At 41.7% G+C, this 13,397-nt stretch overlaps 1 long non-coding RNA gene across 1 annotated transcript; it reads right to left on the reverse strand.

Moving 5' to 3' along the window:
• Nucleotides 1–1,942: 1,942 nt before the first annotated feature.
• On the reverse strand, nucleotides 1,943–9,190 carry LOC121914769. The gene is made up of 3 exons (XR_006100581.1): nucleotides 9,042–9,190; nucleotides 4,108–4,243; nucleotides 1,943–2,019 (listed from the first exon to the last, which is right to left on the reverse strand). It is a non-coding gene; the product is annotated as an uncharacterized LOC121914769 (long non-coding RNA).
• Nucleotides 9,191–13,397: the final 4,207 nt, after the last annotated feature.

A 13,397-nucleotide genomic window follows, 5' to 3' on the forward strand; every position in this document is an offset into this window, starting at 1 on the left:
TCCATTACTAAAACAACTACACCATGCTGGGAAGTATATTTTGAAGAGGGGAAACTCTCTCTCTTTCTCGCTCTCTCTTGGATGTTTACATGGAACCCAAATCAAGGATGAATGAAAGGTTTCTAATATTGCTCACCTGCCTAACCAAGTCAAGATGAGCTTGCCATTTCAGTATCCACACCCTGGAGCTCAGACCTGACAATCCAATTTAGAAGCATCACTAAATAACTTAATCAATGCCACTAAATTAGCAGAGAGGCGAGCTTTGACACCATGTTCCTTCTTTATGGTTATCATTTTTAATAAACTTTGAAATGCTTTTCCAGGTGTGGGAGGGAAGGGGCCCTTTATGAGAATGGCTTTCATAATCAGTGATATTTTACATTACGACGTGACGGACCCTGAGTTCCCCCTTCAGTGATTCTGCACCAAGGTGTCAGAGATGCCTGTGATCTTTTGATTGACACTCACCAAATAGCTTTCTATATTGGCCTGAGAGTAATTGAGATGTCAAATAACTTCAAGCCTGGCTCATTGATTCCATAAGGGACGCTGAATAAATATTTTGAATATTTGGGAAGGGGTGTGTGTGTGTGTGCGTGCGTGTGGAGATACAGACCAGGAGAAGAAAAGATTAATTTGTTTTTTTCCTAGAGAAACAGGCCTGTTAGAGAAGATCTATATTGCTTCATCCTTGTGGCAGTCAAGTCTCTGGCACTGACTGGCTGAGTTGGTTTAAATATATAGAACATGCGACTGAGAGATACTAAAGAATGGGAAGTTGCCAATTTAGTTGGGAATGAAAGCATGCCATAAGCCCAACAGAGAGGCTTAACCTTGTGGGACAATAGATATTGAGTCCTACGATATACTGAAGGAGACAGGGGCTGCATCTGCACTGGAGAATTAATGCAGTTTGGCACCACTTTAACTGCCCTGGCTCAATGCTATGGAATTCAGGGATTTGTGGTTTTGTGAGATGTTTCACCTTCTCTGTCAGAGAGCGCTGGTGACATAACAAACTACAAATCTCAGGATTCCATAACATGTTGGAGTGGTGTGAAACTGCATTAATTCTGCAGTGTGGCAGCAGCCTGAATGAAAGACAGAACCAATGGTCAGTTAGGGAAGGCCTGCCGGAAAAGATTCATCCTGACAGCCTTCTTAAAGGCATCAAAAGTAGTATTAGGACAGATCTCTACTGTTCCTCTTCAGTAATAACTTTTACCATCTTGACCTCACTTTGATGTTGCTTGGCCACATGTGTGTCCCAGTCTGCACCTGTTAAATATTGGATCTCATGCTGGTGTTGGACTGCTAACTCCCAGCATTCTTCATCACTAGCTCTGGTGGGAATTGCAGTCCAACAATATACAAAAGGACTCAGTTGGTCACTCCCGAATCAGTTCATGGTTTGCCAAGCAAGGACCTGAACTAACAAGATAGCAACAGAAAAACAGAGACATGGCTACCAAGAAGCTGATCTGGGAGGGTCTGACTTCCTGGTACTGATTGGAACCAACCAGCGAATACTTTCTCTGCAGGCTTCTACTAGTTATGAAATGCTTAGGAGTTTGTTTCATCAAGCATCCACAAGTTGGGTTGACCTTTGATAAGCATCTCTGGGCTTGTATGCTGCCGCTTTTAGCATCTTTGCTGTTTTCATCTTGATTTCCTTTAAATATAAGATAGAAGAGTTGTTTTTTCCTTCTTCACACCAGGCTTTTAGCAGGCATCCCATATTCAAAGTTCAGATTGAACGGTTTCTCACTTCAGCAATGGAGATGTTTGTCAGGCCACTTCTCCCACCTCACTTTGCTTTAAGAAAAAAGCATTCATGGCTGAAATTGCATCCAGAGAGCAGGGCAATTGACTCTTCTCGTAAACAATGCTAAAGCTCATCACACTGGACCAAAGCAAATGTGCCAGAGGACGTGTTTTGCATTGGTATCAGAAACAAATCTCAAGCTGGAAGGCTGAAGTTACTGTTTGCAACAGAAGCAAACTGGATCCAAAGAACTGTGAGGGGAAGAAAAATAATGTTGTTCCATAAATGCTTATGTATGTTCTTGGTGTTTGTTGTTGTTGTGTGCCTTCAAGTTATCTCTGACTTATGGTGACCCTATCATGAGGTTTTCCTGGGAAGGTTTGTTCTGTGGAGGTTTGCCCATACCTTCCTCTGAGGCTGGGAGACTGTGACTTGTCCAAGGCCACCCAGTGGGTTTCCATGGCCAAGTGGGGATTTGAACCCTGATGTCCAGAGATGTAAGCCAACACTCAAACCACTACACCACACTAAGAGGCTGAACAGATGCCCCTAAGGGACAGCCTGCAGCCACCTCTTTCTTCACTGGATCAGGGCCATGGCAACTACACGCTACGGCCCCGATCTGGCCTTTTGGTGGCGCAAAAATGACCTGCAAAAAGTGGCTCTTTTTGCGCTGTGGAAAGGGTGCTGTAGCCACTGGCACTGTGGCTTTGTAGTACTCCTTTGGCACTGCATCATCTGGACGCAGCGCCAGAGGAATGCTGTGACGCCACCCGCTTTGTGGTGGGGTGTGCAGCATCATGGCATCAGGGTGGAGTCAGGGCATGCATCATGCAGATGTCACACCCCACTCCACCCCAATGCTGGCCTTTGATGCTGGTCTGTACAGCCTCCATCTCATTCCATGAAGCCACAGCTTGAGTCTGGAAGATCTTAGCAAGCCTCTGGGTGACTGACACACTGCAGAAATAAAGCAGTTTGACACCACTGTGGCTGCATCCACACTGCAGAAATAATCCTGTTTCACATTACTTTAACCTCCATGGCCCAATCCTGTGGAATTCTGGGAAGTGTAGTTTGTTGTGACACCCGAGCTCTCTGACTAGGGAGGCTAAATGTTTCACAGAACTATATAGCATTGAGCCATGGAAGTTAAAGTGGTCTCGGACTGTGTTATTTCTGCAGTGTAGCAGGAGCCTGTAGCTCTTGGAGGCCTCTCATTCCTGGAGTTGCTATAAGTCGATGCTGATTTTATGGCCATTTAACAACAACAACACAGAGTTCAACCAATGTAGATGGGTAAGAATTTCATTTGGTTTGATACCTAAGATTTACTATTTTAAATTTCATAAATGAAATGGAATAAACTTGAAATTAAAGAGTCAGGTGTGAGCTGAAGTTTATAGCAATAAATAGATATGACCAAAATCCCTAAATATTTTAGCAATAAACAGAGATGACCACAAGAACACTGCATCAAACTTGTTTAACTTTAAAAGAGACAACTTATATGGAATTACGCAATGAATTCGATGAATTCAAGAACAGATAGTTCCATGTGTAGTAGAGATCACTTACTAGTCTAGCCCCATGATGGAGATATATTCGGCGTGTATGATTGTCATGCAAAGCACTGCTGAATTACTATTCCCTTCGATTAACTTTCAGTGACCATGTCCAGAGGCTGCTCTGTTAATGGCTTTCTGTCAATACTGTAAAAATGCTAACCTGCCTTTACATCTAATCAATGTTAAAATGGCTCTTTACATAAATGGTCTATCCCCTTTCTTCATTTAAAAAAAGAAAGCAATCAAATCAGATTGAACTGAACAAGCAGCTGCAGTTGTAAAAAAAGAGACGCAGAGAAAAAACGGAAATACAATAATTAATTTTGAGACGGTGCGTTTTGACGTTGTCGTCCTTGAGTATTTTCTTCATCACCATTTTTTTGTGGTTAAAAAAAGGAGAGCATTGACAATTAATGTTTCACTTTCCTATCATCCATCTTCATAGAGTAATAAATTAAGTGGGAAATATTGATAGTTTTGAGCGAGCTTTTAAAAATTTACATACTAATGACAGTTGCACCCTTGTGACTTTTTGATTTCTGTGGCTGTTTACTGTTAGTGACTCAGTGGGACTCTCAGTCATTCGGGAACCATATTTTCCCTTTTAAAGGGAAGGGGAATGGTGACATTTCCCCCATTAAATATTCCATGAGAGCTCTTTAGCTGTCTGATCTGTTTCCTCTCATTAAGTGGGAGGCAAATGTTACAATGCAGTCCTCCAATAGGAAGCATTTTGTGTCTAGGAAAGGTAAAGGAGCATCTGATACATACCTTATATCTGTCTTGATTTTGCAGGAACATTCCTGATTAATCCGCTGCAGTTCCACTTTTTCAGCTGCTTTTCAAATATCTCACTTCCTTTGCACTCTTATCACTTTCCTCCTTTGTTCTCAGCTCACTTCAGTTGCTGCAAAATGAGTTCATATACGTGCAAAATTAGTCTATGCTCCATCAACTTGGAAATGAGGAGAGGAAAAGAGGAGCAGAATTTTGTCCTTCCCAGTAGACTGAGGCAAAGGCAAACTGCTAACTTGTTCTCTCCTAACTTGTATGTTCTTCCTCATTAATACCTTTTGCCAATTTGACCATACTTGATGTTCTTGGGCCATATGTGTCTTAAGCTGCTGATACACTGAAGAATTTATGCTGCTTGGCATGACTCATTCAGTTCCATTAAAATTCGACTTCTTTAATACCTGTTGACTGTAACAAAATATAAAATAGTATGCTAATACCTCTATTTATTGTTATAGATTAATAGTATACTAATACTGGGGTCATAGACATTTGCTTGTCATAGCATGTGATTTGCCTCACATGTGTACCTTGCAATTACCATGATTTGTTTTGTGACTGGTCACTGGAAAGCAAATAGAGGATTAATTTGCAAATCTGATTATTCTGACATTGTTGTTTCCCATTATCTTTCTGGTAAGACATCCCTGGAACTGGATGAAAGTTCCCAGAAGGATCCTATTGTTAGCCCTGATGTAGGTCAAGAGGAGTGGAAGGGTATTGCTAGTTACCTTGACACCATCACCTGGGTGATGTCCCACTTAAGGAGGTCATGCCATTGGCAACTTTTCTGGTGCCTTGCAATGACTGGACTTGGACCTGTGTAAGGTCAGCAAGTTGGATGTCCCATATGCTGTCAGAGCTTGCTATGGGCCCAAATCATAGCGCTTTTAATGGTGTTTCCAGCCATTAGAACAAAAGTATCCAGTGTAATGAGAACCTCCTAGTTACTACTGGACAAGAGAATCTCTAGGCTGAATCAGTACATAGTTAACCATGATATGCAGGTTCCCATACCTTTTCCCTAACACTCCAGATGCATCATAATTATTGTTATCTACTCATGTATAAGTCGAGAAATTTAGGTTAAAAAATTGACCCAAAAAACCTGAATTGACTTATCAGTGGTTGACTTATCAATGTAAGTACTGTATCTTAACTCTTATTTAAAAGAAGGAACCATCTCCTGGTGAAAAACAAGAGCATAATATGAGAAGCACTGAGCCCCTCTACTCTCTCATCCATCCAGTCCTAAGAGTAAGCACAAAGAGTTATGTCTGCTGGAATTTTGTAAGTTCTTTGACAATGTATTGCTTTGCTTCATCTTTTAGAGCCTTTGCTATATGCCCCTAAGTTTTACCTTTGACTTATCCATGGGTCGTAGCAAAAATCATAATTTTGGCCCCAAAACTTGCCCTTGAGGTCGACCTATAGTTGAGTATATACGATACCACTTTTAAAGTAATATATTTTGTAATACAGTGGGCCCTTGACATCTGCTAAGGTTTGGTTCCAAGACTCCCAGTGGATACCAAAATCTGTGGAAGTTCAAGTTCATTGGATAGTAAAATGGTGTCCCTTATATAAAATGGCAAAATCAAAGTTTGTTTTTTTAAATTTATTATTATTATTTTTAACATTTTCAAGCCACAGATGCTTGGACATTTGGATAATGAATCTGTGGATATGGAGAGCGGACTATATGTAATAGGGGCGGGATATAAATAAATTATTATTATTATTATTATTATTATTATTATTATTATTAGTCCAAAAGGACAACTTTTCCAAGCTCTACAATGTACTGCCTATTATAAATAGAAATGATTTCCCAGCAGGCGGCAAAGTACATTTTTCTCGACATTCTTCTAAGATGAAATAAATGGGTTGTTTAGAGGTGAAGGTGGAAGAATAGACTCTCCAAAAGCGGGCAGGTGGCAGAGGTGTGCAGACAAAATGATGCGCATGACATGCGATACACAGTTGTGTTGAGAGCAAGGTCAAATGATTAGTCTGTTCCATTTTTCTTGTGAGCCAATCCTAGGGTCATTTGTGGAGGATTAGGGGAATGTCAGTGATGATAAAAAAGCTGGGATGTCTCTGGTTCCCTGCCTTGGTGGCGAATGTGCCTTTAGATCAAGCTGACCAGGAAGTCGCCCCCAGCACTGTCTATTTGTTGAAAAAGGAAACATGAGAAGTATGACGAAGGACTCATTTTCATCAAGGTGTCCGTTTCCTTCCACGATAGTAGGAGACAACCACAGCATTACTGTGTTACAGACTCCACACAAGTATGCCTTGTTCCTTGGCATGTGTGTGTATGTGTGTAATTTTTTTTATTGGAATATTTATCTCCTGCCTTATATCATGCAATCTAAGGGCAGCATACAATAAAATCGGTTTAACCAACAATATAGAACAGTAGCAAATATATTAAAAAGCCTAAAAGCCTATTAAACAATTGGACAAGTTAAAACATGACAATCAAAATCAGTAGCAAAAGTAATCTCCTGCAACCTCTTCTAACTTGGCGATCTTGACCATACTTTGATGTTGCTTGGTGACATGTGTCCTGGTTTTCATCTCTGAAATGTTGGAGGGTACCGAGGAAAGAATTAGCAGAACCAGCTCTGTTTATTCCTTACCTGAGCAAACCCTGTGAAATTACTAGGGTCACCAGAAGCTGACAAAGTGACTTGAAGGTACATGCACACACACACACAATGCACAAATTTGTATAAAACCAGTTAGACCTCCAGAGCTTCATTACAAAGCCATTGTTTGATTTAGTCCCAGAATGACCCCTGTATTGGTAGAATTCAAAGACATAGCCATGTTAGTCTAGAAAATCAGTACAGTAGTATTTTTTGCTGACAGAAGGTAATCCGTCAGGCAAAAATCACGCCCGTCAGGACTGGATGCGAACGGGTGCGCAATGGGGACGAAACGGGGCCTCTTGGAGGACTGAATTGTGTGCGATAAAATCTGTTTTTGGGCGGCCGTGCGCGCACACGAGTGTCCTCCTCCAGTCCCCATAACATTTAAAATTGTGAGTGCGATAAGGTCCATAGAGTCACACTAGCGGACCTAGAAATGCCTAGAGAGGTGTGCTCTGTAGGAATCTCTAGATCTTCCAGCACAACTGTATGGTCAACTTCTGCTGGAAGTCATTCATTTCAGTAGGGTTTACTATTATCAGAAGTGCCACATTTCCACTTTAACTCTGGGAACGTATTCCCTGCTGATCCAAGGGACGAATTGTATGCCATGTTATTTTGGAAAATCAGTATGCAGAGAGACATTGTAGCACCTTTGAGATTAATGGAAAATTAGGGCTGAAACAGATGGCCCTAAAGGAGCAGTGTCACGTTGCCCCTTTGAGTGCCAAATCAGGGCTGCGGCAACTGCACACCATGCACCAATCTAGCATTTTTCTGGCCCCAAAAGAAGCAGTAAAATGCCGCTCCTTTTGGGGGCAGAAAAAGGGCCCTTGCTGTTGTTTTCATGGCATTTCAGTGTTTTGGAGGCATGGCACATGTAAATGCCATGCCGCCAAAATGCTGTAAAGCTGCCACACATGCAGTCAGCCATGTGGTTTCCTGGTAGCGTAGGGGTAGCATCAGAGCACGCAGCCCCTAAATGCCACACTCAGATGCCACCCCCAACCCAGTGCTTGTTGCCAGTCTCTTTTGCCCCTCATCCTCAAAGGTGCTACAAAATCCCTTTTTATACCAGTACTGGTGTTAATCACACCTCTAAGGGAAAAGTATTCCACACTGAAGGTGCCACAGCAGAGAAGGCTGTGTTAGTCACTCTAAGAAATATATATGCATATGTGCGTGCATGTTTTTGTTGTTATGTGCCTTCAAGTTGATTCTGTCTTATAGTGATCCTGCTCTGAAATTTCCTTGGTATGATTTATTTCAGAGGTCTGTCATTGTTTTCCTGGAGTCTGAGAGAAAGTGACTTATTCAAGATCAACCAGTGAGTTTCTTTGGCTAACCGGAGAGTTGAACTCTGGTTTCCTTGAGTCCTAGTCCAGCATTCCAACCACTGAACAACACTCTCCTTCTATGCATTTTGCTTTTATTTACAAACATGTATAAGCCACTTACATCTGAAGAGTTCAAAGCAGTACACAACATGAATTAAACATGGACTCAGATTGGAACACCCTATTTACATTAGCCATAAAAATAAGAAGGGAAGGCTGGGCTACAGCAGGTAAGTCGGTGCCAAAAGACGTAGATCTTCCACGTGTGCCTGGAAACCAAGACTTGTTTCAGGATCGAGCGAACCTTCCCCAATTGCTTTGAGTGAGCAATTCCTTAACAGTGTAAGTGAAAATGTTAGACAATATTCCTTGCTGGAGTTATTGACATTTGGGTAGCCGTGGCGCTTTGATTTCTTTTTTTTCCTATCCCTCTCGCCAAACATATGGATCAAGCTTGACTGTATTATTGGACAGGAAGATCCGATGAAAGGCCTGCCTTTATCTCTCTTTGTATTCTCCCCCTTCCGCCAAAACACACACACACACACACACACACACACACACACACCCCTCCTCTGTTTGTTCCTAGCTTTCTTTCTGCCTGTAATTGTGCTTTTCTTTTGCTACCCAGGGAGTCACCATTGGCTCACTAAATATTTAATCGCACACCGTGCAACATACCTGCCAACTGGTCTTCCTCGTTATTTAGACAGATAGATTATATATATATATATATATATATATATATATATATATACAACAACAACAAATCCAAATAGAATTTTAAAAAACATAGAAATAAAAGGCAAACCTGTACAAAGAAGAGGAAAGGGGGGGGGGAAGCTGCTTCCCCCATTCTGAACTACACAAGACGTAATTGTAAAGCTCCAAATTAAACACGAAACCTCTTCCTTACTTTTTTCGCTCGGAAGTTAGATGATTATTATTTTTTTACTCTCTCCTCCCTCCATCCTCTCTTTCTTTCTCTCTCTCTCTCTGTACGTGTTCCTCCTCTCTGTGATTCCAAGCGCTTGTTTCCTCACAGTTTCGTTTCCTATTTGTTCAAAAGGGAAAAGTTCAAAGGCGCTTCTGGCAGCTGAGGGTGGAAAAAAGAAAGGGGGAAAAAAAGGTTTTCTGAATGCTAGCCCTCCAGTGTCTGCCTTGTCCTGACCTTGAGAAAGTAGCAGTAAACTGTTCCATTGCAAGGACTGCATATGTGTTTTGTTAGACCAGGTTAGGAGGGGGTCACCCTGTCTCACCTGAGGCTCAGTCGGCCGCCTTCAACTGCTTTTCAGTGGCATAATGCATTTTTAAAAAGGGACATTCACCCCTTTGTCTGAGCCCAATATAAGCACTCCTTCTCTCTCTCCCTCCCTTTTTCTTTTTCTCTCCTTCTCTCTCTCTCTCTCTCTTTCTTCCTCTTTTTAAAAATGAAACCTGTCAAAAAATCCCAAGCACACACTCCATAAAATATAAATAAGTACTTACTGTTTGCAGATGTTGCTTGTTTTTTTACCCCGCCATAATGTTTGCATTTGAAGTCCTGAATCCATGCTTCCTGTCAATGCTGGGCCTATTCCTTCAGTCCATTTATTTCCAAAGGCACTTCAAAACGCAGTTTGTCAATGAAGACAGTTTCTGTCAAATCTGTCGACGTTCGCAACACAACCCTTCCCATTCCTTCTCCCCTCCCAACCAAAAGAAACCCCACCAAAAAACAAAACAAGGCTTGCATTTATGGCTTTGATGGAATAGCAGACACACACATACCCATGCACACATATGTGGCAAGCTTTCTCCCAACAGTCTTTTTAAAATGGGTGTTTATGTTTATCCCACTTAGGCGCTTATGTGGGATTGCTTTTTGTTGTAACATGCAAGAGCTTTGCCACATTTCTGCCCCTGTACACCCCCAAGTGTGGTATTGCACCTGCAAGTGTGGTACTGGCAAGCAAAAGGAGCTGATGTCAACAACAATAATAGCCATTAATAATCTACCCGATGTTAAAAGTCTACTAGGTCTCTGTGTATTCCTAGCCTAAGAAAACCCTATGAAATTCATGGGTCATGAATTCAACAGGTCACCTGGGCTGCATCTACACTGCAGAATTAATGCAGCTTGACAACACTCTAACTGCCTTGGTTTAATGCTATGGAATTCTAGGAGTTGTAATTTGATTAGATAGTTAGCCTTCTCTTTCATTCAGTTCTGGTGCCATGGTAGACTATAAATCCCAATATAACACAAGTTGGAGCCATGACAGTTAACAGGGACATAGCCAGGATTTTGGGAAGGGGGGGGGGGGTCCAGACTAAGTGCCACCATTATAATGGGGCTTGGGAGCGGCAGTGCAGCAGCATGCACCATTCATTGTATCTAATGGAAGCGGGGGTCCAGACCCCACGCCCCCCGCCCCTTGGCTACGTCCCTGCAGTTAAAGTGACATCGACTTGTATTAATTCAGCAGTGTGGCAGCAGCCTTGAAGGCACATACACACACTGGGATGTAATGGATATTCAAAGAATATTTTTAATATTGTAGAAAAACACATCTCTGAAAGGGTGAAGAAACCCTGGCAAGTAGAACCCTAATTTTCACAGTTTGGGATTACTCTACACAAAATTCATGAGGGGTGATTTTGAGTGAGAGAACAGCATTTTCCATACAGGACCACCAAAAAAAGTAATGCTGTTTCCTATGCAGAAAATGCCAAACATATCACATGGGAATGTTGCACAGAAAAAATCTCAAATTGTGAATTGTCCTTGAAAACTGCACCCTTTTAAAAGACTTTCTCATAGTGAGGAAATAATTGCTAACGTTAATCATTGCTTCCTTTGAGAAGAAAATTAGCAAAGTGTTGCACCCTGGAGTCTATCCCATGCCATTGACTGGAATTTTGGACCATCAACGAGTCAATCTAAGAATCAAGAGATCAATGCAATGTCATGTGCTGTTGTGATTTTATCTATAGCAACATAATTACATGTTTTGTTAGGGCTAGTCTATATGTAAATGTATTATGAGAATTGCTGTGGATTTTCACACCTTTACATTTATGGTTAATTGTCTTCATTTTCTGGTGCAGATTTGCATCTATTCACATTTAATAACCATCCCCACCTCTGCCAAAAATGCACAACTATCCAAATCCATGTAGAGAGATGGATGGTCACACATGCAATAATCCATATTTCTGCAGATTTCCATGGATACTCTGGTAAAAACTATGGAGCTTTTTTCTGCAGAGTTTAAGGAATCTCACCTCTTTAAAAGCCCGGATTCTTGCAAATGGCATATGGCCACATTGCATTCTATTTTACTGGAATGATGAATATTGTAATATTGTAGGAAAGCCCTTAATCTATTTGAAATGGATCCCAAAGCTTGATGACAATGACAATGACTAGATGGTCCTTGTGTTCTTTTCCAACTCGTCGATGATGATGATGATGATGATGATGATGATGATGATGATGATTGGATGGATGGATTTTGTGGTCTTTCCCAACTCTATGATTCCATGATGATGATGATGATGATGTCGATGATGATGACAGCTGGATGGCCCTTACAACCTTGTCCCTTTCTCTTTCTCTAGAGATAGCTGCAATGGGGCAAGAGGCAGTCCCCACTACTCAGTGGCCTCCTTCTTGCCTTTTGTCTGGCCATTTAAAAGATAAAGTAGTGCTCCGTGGAGGTTGCCAGGGGAGAGCAGGAGATGTGCCTTTGCATTTGTAGAGCATTATGCCCCATGCCCACCACGGAGAATCTTTACCATGTGTTCAAAAGCAGCAGTTTGATATTGGATGAACAAATGGGTGGATTAGCTAGGCCATTGATTTAGCAAAACCCTTTTAGCCATTGCTCAGTGCACCCGCACTGCAAAAATAATCCAGTTTGACACCACTTTAATTGCCATGGCTCAATGCCATGGAATTCTGGGAATTATAGTTTTGAGAGATATTTAGCTCTTTGTGTCAGACAGTTCCCAGTATTCCAAATCATTGAGTCGTGGCAATTAAAGTGGTAACAAACTGGATTATTTCTTTAGTGTGGATGCAGCCCTGGTTTCAGATGTTCTTAAAGCCATTCATATGGGATAGGCTTCTGGAGATTCTATATTTTAACTCCAGTCACCAGACAATGCTGGATCTGTTAGGTCTTTGGTGTGATTCAAGTTGCATCTGCATTGCCGAAATAATGCAGTCTGACCGGTTTAACTGCCATGGCTCAGTGTTATGGAATTCTTGGATTTGTAGTTTTCTCAGGATTTCCAGGACAAATCCATAGCACTGAGCTGGGACAGTTACAGTGGGGTCAAACCGCATTACTTCTGGAGTGCAAATGCAGCCTCAGCTGGATCTCTCTTATGTTCAGATATTCTGAAAAACACCCATCTGGGGTAGTCCACCGTGGGTCCCTATTTTGTTAGATCAGCTCACCAGACAACACTAGACCTGCTCAGTCTTTGGCATGATTTAGGAAGGCCTTTCTTTTGTTTGGCTGTTCTTAAAAACATGCATATGGGGTAGGCCACAGTAGATCCATATTTTGATAGATTAGTTTGCAAGAATTTGAAACACACTCTCTCTCTCTGCCTTGTGTGCTCTCTCTCTCTCTCTCTCATTCTTCCACTTTTAACTCCCACCCTTAAAAAAATCGAGATGAAAATAGTTCAGCCCAGCACTTTACCAAATGATACAATTTAAAAATGGGGCTGCTGTCGTGGCTGGAGGGAAAGCTGACAGGATGACTTTTATAATAGCAGAACGTTTAAGGTTATAGAAATAAAAGGAAGAGGATGAAATCTCTCGCGCTGATCTTAGCCCGCAGGCTTTCTCAGCTAACTCGGAGCTCCAGCAATTATTTCTACTCGGCTTTCTCCTCCTACCCCTTTTCTCTCTCTTTTCTTCCCCCTCCTTGCCTTCCTTCTTTGCTCCCCCCTTCCCCAATTTCTGTTTGAAATGAAGCAGAACCAGGCGAGGGAAGTTTATCAGCAGTCCTTAGCTGACAGGGAGCACCTCACACCTGCTTTTACTTGCTGCTTTTTCCAGGCACTTTATGCCACTAAAGAATGTTGATTTTGTTCTTATAATGTGTAAAGATTCATTTATTTCACCTTTTGAACTTGGCAGAGCCACTTTGGCTCGAGGGGAGTTTCTGTCTCACGTTGGGCTTTTCCACCTACCTTTTCCTCTTGCGCTCTCTCTTTTTAAGCATTGGCATTTGTTGGACGATGGCCCAAAGCTGCCAAGATGAGCGAGAAG

The sequence above is a fragment of the Sceloporus undulatus genome, chromosome 8 (genome assembly GCF_019175285.1).
Source record: "Sceloporus undulatus isolate JIND9_A2432 ecotype Alabama chromosome 8, SceUnd_v1.1, whole genome shotgun sequence".
Lineage (NCBI taxonomy): Eukaryota > Metazoa > Chordata > Lepidosauria > Squamata > Phrynosomatidae > Sceloporus > Sceloporus undulatus.